The 7,929-nt window shown below is 39.3% G+C and overlaps 1 long non-coding RNA gene across 1 annotated transcript; it reads right to left on the reverse strand.

Annotated features, from left to right (window-relative positions):
• Nucleotides 1-2,877: 2,877 nt before the first annotated feature.
• Nucleotides 2,878-6,605, reverse strand: LOC134285248 (uncharacterized). Its single transcript, XR_009996248.1, has 3 exons — nucleotides 6,267-6,605; nucleotides 5,435-5,711; nucleotides 2,878-5,297 (listed from the first exon to the last, which is right to left on the reverse strand). It is a non-coding gene; the product is annotated as an uncharacterized LOC134285248 (long non-coding RNA).
• Nucleotides 6,606-7,929: the final 1,324 nt, after the last annotated feature.

The raw sequence follows: 7,929 nt of genomic DNA on the forward strand, positions 1-7,929 counted from the left end.
ACTGCGCCCAAAACTCTCCGTTATTAACAACGTACATTACCGGCGGCCGCCCCGGTACGATCTAGAGCGACTGAAGCAACCGGATGTCGCCACCGCATACGCGCAGAATCTCGAGGCAGCGTTGCCGGACGAGAGTGTGCTCGATGTGGCCCCTCTAGAGGACTGCTGGAGTACAATCAAAGCAGCCATCAACAACGCAGCTGAGAGCGCTATCGGGTACGTAGAACGGAGTCGACGAAACGATTGGTTTGACGAGGAGTGCAGAGCGGTTCTGGAGGAGAAGGATGCAGCGCGGGCGGTAATGCTGCAGCATGGAACCCGACAGAATGTGGAGCGATACAGACAGAAGCGGAAGCAGCAGATCCGTCTCTTCCGGGAGAAAAAGCGCCGCCTGGAAGAAGCGGAGTGCGAGGAAATGGAACTGCTGTGCCGTTCACAGGAAACACGCAAGTTCTACCAGAAGCTCAACGCATCCCGCAAAGGCTACGTGCCGCAAGCCGAAATCTGCAGGGATAAGGACGGGAGCCTCCTGACGGACAAACGTGAGGTGATCGAAAGGTGGAAGCAGCACTTCGACGAGTACCTGAATGGCGAAGAGAATGTAGGCACGGATGACCAAGGCAGCGGAGGAAATGACTATGTTGGTGCAGCAGAGGACGGGAACGAACCAACTCCCACGCTGAGGGAAGTTAAGGATGCCATCCACCAGCTCAAAAACAACAAAGCGGCTGGTAAGGACGGTATCGCAGCGGAACTCATCAAGATGGGCCCGGAAAAGTTGGCCACCTGTCTGCACCAGTTAGTAGTCAAGATCTGGGAAACCGAACAGCTACCGGAGGAGTGGAAGGAAGGGATAATCTGTCCCATCCACAAGAAAGGCGACAAGTTAATGTGTGAGAACTTTCGAGCGATCACCATTTTGAATGCCGCCTACAAAGTGCTATCCCAGATCATCTTCCGTCGTCTTTCACCTAAAGTAAATGAGTTCGTGGGAAGTTACCAAGCCGGCTTCATCGACGGCCGGTCGACAACGGACCAGATCTTCACCGTACGGCAAATCCTCCAGAAATGCCGTGAATACCAGGTCCCAACGCATCACCTGTTCATCGACTTCAAAGCGGCATACGACAGTATCGACCGCACAGAGCTATGGAAAATTATGGACGAGAACAGCTTTCCCGGGAAGCTGACTAGACTGATAAGAGCAACGATGGACGGTGTGCAGAACAGCGTAAGGATTTCGGGTGAACTATCCAGTTCATTTGAATCTCGACGGGGACTACGACAAGGTGATGGACTTTCCTGCCTACTATTCAACATCGCCCTGGAAGGTGTTATGCGACGAGCCGGGCTCAACAGCCGGGGTACGATCTTCACGAAATCCAGCCAATTTGTCTGTTTTGCGGATGACATGGATATTATTGCCAGAACATTTGGAACGGTGGCAGAACTGTACACCCGCCTGAAACGTGAAGCAGCAAAGGTCGGACTGGTGGTGAATGCGGCTAAGACAAAGTACATGCTGGTAGGTGGGACTGAGCGAGACAGGACAAGCCTTGGCAGCAATGTTACGATAGACGGGGATACTTTCGAGGTGGTAGAAGAATTCGTCTACCTCGGTTCCTTGCTAACGGCTGACAATAACGTGAGCCGTGAAATACGAAGGCGCATCATCAGTGGAAGTCGTGCCTACTATGGGCTCCAGAAGAAACTGCGGTTAAAAAAGATTCACCCCCGCACCAAATGTACCATGTACAAGACGTTAATAAGACCGGTGGTTCTCTACGGACACGAGACATGGACGATGCTCGAGGAGGACCTGCAAGCACTCGGAGTTTTCGAGCGACGGGTGCTAAGGACGATCTTCGGCGGTGTGCAGGAGAACGGTGTGTGGCGGAGAAAAATGAACCACGAGCTCGCTGCACTTTACGGCGAACCCAGCATCCAGAAGGTGGCCAAAGCCGGAAGGATACGGTGGGCAGGGCATGTTGCAAGAATGCCGGACAACATCCCTGCAAAGCTGGTGTTTGCAACTGATCCGGTTGGCACAAGAAGGCGTGGAGCGCAGAGAGCACGATGGGCGGACCAGGTGGAGCGTGATCTGGCGAGTGTTGGGCGTGACCGAGGATGGAGAGCTGCAGCTGCAAATCGAGTATTATGGCGGCAAATTGTTGATTCAGTATTATCATGAATTTGATGTGAACTAAATAAATGAAATGAAATAAGATGGAGAAATTCCCTAAGAATCCCCCTGCCGGAAGGAACTCCTGCAGGAATTCCGGAAGGAACTCGTGGTGGAATCCCCAAAATAACTCCTTAAAAAAATTCTTGAAGGAACTACTGGAGGAATACTTGAAGAAACACCTGGAGTAATTACCTAAGAAAATCCTGTAGGAAATCCCGAAGAAATTCCCTAAGAACACCTGAAGAAATTCCCGAATTCCGGAAGAAACTCCTGGAAGAATTTCGGAAGGAACACCTGGAAGAATTCCGGAAGGAACTCTTGGAGGACGTTCGGAAGGAACTCCTGGAGGAATTCCAAAAGGAACTCCGGAAGGATCTCCTGAAAGAATTCCGAAAGGAACTTCTGGTGGAATTCCGGAAGGAACGCTTAGAGGCATTCCGAAAGGAACTCCTGAGAGAATTGTGGAAGGAATTCCAGAAGGAACTCCTGAAGGAATTCCGGAAGGAACTTCTGAAGGAATTCCGGAAGGGACTCCTGAAGGAATTCCGGAAGGAACTCCTGAAGGAATTCCGGAAGGAACTCCTGAAGGAATTCCGGAAGGAACTCCTGAAGGAATTCCGGAAGGAACTCCTGAAGGAATTCCGGAAGCAACTCCTGAAGAAATTCCAGAAGGAACTCCTGAAGGAATTCCGGAAGGAACTTCTGAAAGAATTCCGGAAGGAACTCCTGAAGGAATTCCGGAAGGAACTCCTGAAGGAATTCCGGAAGGGACTCCAGAAGGAATTCCGGAAGAACTCTTGGAACAATTCCTAAAGGAACTCATGGAGGGACTCTTGAAGGAACTGCTGAAGGAATTCCGGAAAGAACGCCTGAAAGAATATCGGAAGCAACTCCTGAAGGAATTCCGGAAGGAACTTCTAGAAAAATTGTGGAAGGAACTTCTGAAACAATTCTGGAAAAAACTCTTAGAGGAATTCCCGAAAAAAATCCTGGAGATATTCTTGAAGGAACAACTGGAGGAATACCAGAAAGATCTCCTGGAGTAATTCCCTATGAAAATCCTGTAGGAAATCCCGAAGAAGTCCTGGAGATATTTTCTAAGAACACCTGGAAAAATTCCCGAATTCCGGAAGGAACTCTTGGAAGAATTTCGGAAGGAACCCTTGGGGGAAATCCGGAAGGAACTCCTGGACTTATTCCCTAAGAAAATTCTGCAAGAAATCCCAAAGAAAACATGAAAAAGAAGAAATTCTCTAGGATCACCTGGAGAAATTCCCGAATTCAGAAGGAACTCCTGGAAGAATTCGGAATGAACTTGTGAAGGAATTCTGGAAAAAACTCATGAAGGACATCCTGGGGTAATTTCCCAAGAAACTGCTGATGGAATTCTGAAAAAAAAACTGGAGGAGTTTATGAAGGAACTCCCAGAGGAATTCCCGAAGAAACTACTTAAGAAACTCCTGGAGAAATTCCCTAAGGAAGTTTCGCAGAGCTCCTGTAGGAATTGCCGAAGAATTTTGCAAGGGAATCCCGTAGGAATTCTTGAAGGACTCCTGTAAGAATTCCCGAAGAGTTCATGACGAAGTTCCACAGAGTTCTCGAGTAAATCCCGCAGAACTCCTTGAGCAATTTCCGAAGCAACTAGTAGAGAAATTTTTAAAGGTACCCCCGAAAAAATCCTAACAAACTTTTGGTGGAGCTCCAGAAAAACTCATGGAGAAGTTCCTGAAGAAACTCCTGAATAAATTTCCAATGGAACTACTGAAGAAATTCTCGAAGAAACTCCCCAATGAATTCCTCTTGGAATTTCCTAACAAAAAACTCGTGAAGAAACTTCTGATGGAACTCATGGGGGAATTCCTGGCAGAAGCTCCGAGAAAAATTGTGGAAGAAATCCTGTAGGATTTCTCGCAAAATTCCTGTAGAAATTCCCGGAGAAACTTCTGAAGAGTTTGATTTGAAGATTCCCGAAGAAAGTCGGAATCCCTCGTAGGAATTTGTACAGTTTTGATGACATCAATTTCCTGGATGTGTTACCGAAGAAATTCCTGAAGGAATTCTCGAAGACCTCCTGGAGTAATCCCCTAAGAAAATCTTACCCGAAGAAATATCGAAGAACTCCTTGAAGAAGTTTCACAGAGCTCCTGGAGGAATTCCCGGAGATTTCATGGAAAAATTGCTATTAGAGCGCAGACCTGGAATAATTGTAGTTTTTTTTTTAAATTTCCGTGGGCATTCCTGGAGCCATTCCCGAAAAAAATCCTGAAGGATTCCTGCAGAAGCTCCTCTAAGAATTCCCGAAGGAACTGCTGGTAAAATTTCCGAACAAACTGTTACAGGAAGCCCCTGAGAAATTCCTGGAAGTATTCCCGATGAACTCCAGGAGGAATTTCCAAGGTAACTCCTGGATAAATTTTAAAATAAAATCCATATTCAAAAGAACTTCTCTAGCAATTCCCGAAAAAAATCTTTGAGAACTTCCCGAAGAAATTCCTGTAGGAATTCCCGAAGAAACTACTGGAACGATTTTCGAAGAAACTATTTGACAAATTTTCTAAGATAATCCTGAAGTAAGTCAGAATGAACTCTTGGTAGATGCGCATAAGGAACTCCTGTATAATTACAAAAAATATGTCCTGAAAAATCTTCTGGTGCTTTTCCCAAGGAACTGCTGGAATAATAATTATTATTGAAAGAACCCTTGGACGAATCCTCGAAGAAGTTCTGGAAAAATTCCCAAAGAAACTCCTGAAGGAATTTCAGATGGAAATCACGAAGGCATTGCCGAAGAAACAACTGAAGGAATTGAAGATATTCTTGCAGGAATTTCCGTGGAAACTACTACAGATATTCCCGAAGGAACTCTAAATAAGGAAGTATAAACTTCGAGGAAATACAAACCCGATATAGCAGCGAAAGTCAAAGTCGTCATAAAACGATTAACAACGGATGGCGAATGGGGGTGGTCGAATCAGTTAGATCTGGACCGAATCGGTATAGCAGATGCACAAGCACACTCCACTGTGTTTGTCCTTGGATTTCTGCTTTTCGCATCTTGAAATTGCTCGATCCCTCTCCGGGAGTAATTCCATGTTGTTGCACGTAGAATAGTCTGGAAAACAAATAAAATTACCATTTCAAATACTCCGTTACTTTAGTTCTTTCTAATTCTACATCTATTACGCGTCTACCAGACCGGAGGTAGAACCAACCAGGCCCCTGCAGCAATTCGATAAAAAAAATCCTTACCTGCTCTCGTATTTTGTGGCCGTTTGGCCACCATCACCAACTTTTCGCACTTCCAGCTACCGTCTGTGGCATCTCCGTATTATCTCCGTTTTTGTTGCCTCTCTCAGTAGCCCCGATAAAACCGCAGAACTTCCGACCGATAGATTGCTTGTACTTCCGCACTTCCGCTGGGCGAGTAATCAAATGCCGATCGACGGAATCACCTGATTCGTTGCAGCCTTCCTTTCACCGCTGGATTTGGATGACTGGTCAATTCTTCCGCAGGTTTTCCAATTGTCTAAAAGGTTGAAAAAATGTAAATATTATTTAAAATCTCAAAACAGCCTTGCGAAAAACTACCTAATATCGATTGGCGGTAATCTGCATAATTATATAAATAAAAAAAAGAATGGTGTTTGGATGTCACGAACAGGGGAACGGGCTCGGAACGGAAGAACGGATTAACATAATTCGTTCACTGTTGTATTCGTCCATGGTTCCGACCTGCTCGTTTGAAAAAAAAATCTTTGACCGGAGCAACAGTTGTAATATTCACAATTTAGTTGAAAAATCGGAGTTTTCGACTAACGAAGTTGAATTTTTCTCCAAATCCGTGCATCGGACCTAACTTCGGAAGTGGTGCGCTGTATAGCGGACCAGGTTTACTATACAGCGCACCACTTCCGAAGTTAGGTCCGACGCACGGATTTGGAAAAAAATACAACTTCGCTTGTCGAAAAGTCCGGGTTTCAACTGCACTATAACTAGCAGGCTGCCGGAACAGGCCGGGACTGCTAGTTGTAAAAAGTCTCTTACCCTCTTAACTAAATACTTTGTATGTAAGGCGCCTCACCTCGAAAACTTCCTGAAACTTTCGGCTCGAATCCGGATCGCCCTTGTTCGTGTCCGGGTGGTTAGTTGGTTGACCTTCTTGATTTCCTGCGTTCTTGGCCACTCCTAGCACGTTATCGTTCTCAATTTTTCACCGTAATTATTCACCGCGGAACAATCGACAGAAAACAAAAATCTTGCAACCTCTTGCGACCGTTGAAATAGGATTGTTTTGAAAATCGAAGATGCACGTTCTTCTCTCCTCGCACGATCTCACTAACACCAACGAAATTGCGTGTAGCAGACACAAATGACAGCTAAACGATAAGTGTATAACAGTTCAGAGTAGGCCAAAATCAGGGGGGCCTCTTCAGGATCGAAAGTGGATGCAGCGCAAAGTAGATAGGAAAATCTGCAAGTAGCACACCGATCCAAAAAACTAGATGCATCTTCGTTGGCATCCATTGAACGATTTAGATGTGTCGCCCCCCTCGATTTAAACTTGAATTTTAACTTGAATTAAATAAAAACTGAATTAAATTGAATTTATATTAAAATTAAATTAAAATTAAATTAAAATTAAATTAAAATTAAATTAAAATTAAATTAAAATTAAATTAAAATTAAATTAAAATTAAATTAAAATTAAATTAAAATTAAATTAAAATTAAATTAAAATTAAATTAAAATTAAATTAAAATTAAATTAAAATTAAATTAAAATTAAATTAAAATTAAATTAAAATTAAATTAAAATTAAATTAAAATTAAATTAAAATTAAATTAAAATTAAATTAAAATTAAATTAAAATTAAATTAAAATTAAATTAAAATTAAATTAAAATTAAATTAAAATTGAATTAAAATTAAATTAAAATTAAATTAAAATTAAATTAAAATTAAATTAAAATTAAATTAAAATTAAATTAAAATTAAATGAAAATTAAATTAAAATTAAATCAAAATTAAATTAAAATTAAATTTAAATTAAATTTAAATTAAATTAAAATTAAATTAAAATTAAATTAAAATTAAATTAAAATTAAATTAAAATTAAATTAAAATTAAATTAAAATTAAATTAAAATTAAATTAAAATTAAATTAAAATTAAATTAAAATTAAATTAAAATTAAATTAAAATTAAATTAAAATTAAATTAAAATTAAATTAAAATTAAATTAAAATTAAATTAAAATTAAATTAAAATTAAATTAAAATTAAATTAAAATTAAATTAAAATTAAATTTAAATTAAATTTAAATTAAATTAAAATTAAATTAAAATTAAATTAAAATTAAATTAAAATTAAATTAAAATTAAATTAAAATTAAATTAAAATTAAATTAAAATTAAATTAAAATTAAATTAAAATTAAATTAAAATTAAATTAAAATTAAATTAAAATTAAATTAAAATTAAATTAAAATTAAATTAAAATTAAATTAAAATTAAATTAAAATTAAATTAAAATTAAATTAAAATTAAATTAAAATTAAATTAAAATTAAATTAAAATTAAATTAAAATTAAATTAAAATTAAATTAAAATTAAATTAAAATTAAATTAAAATTAAATTAAAATTAAATTAAAATTAAATTAAAATTAAATTAAAATTAAATTAAAATTAAATTAAAATTAAATTAAAATAAAATTAAAATAAAATTAAAATTAAATTAAAATTAAAT

Source organism: Aedes albopictus, chromosome 1, assembly GCF_035046485.1.
Source record: "Aedes albopictus strain Foshan chromosome 1, AalbF5, whole genome shotgun sequence".
NCBI classification, from domain to species: Eukaryota; Metazoa; Arthropoda; class Insecta; order Diptera; family Culicidae; genus Aedes; species Aedes albopictus.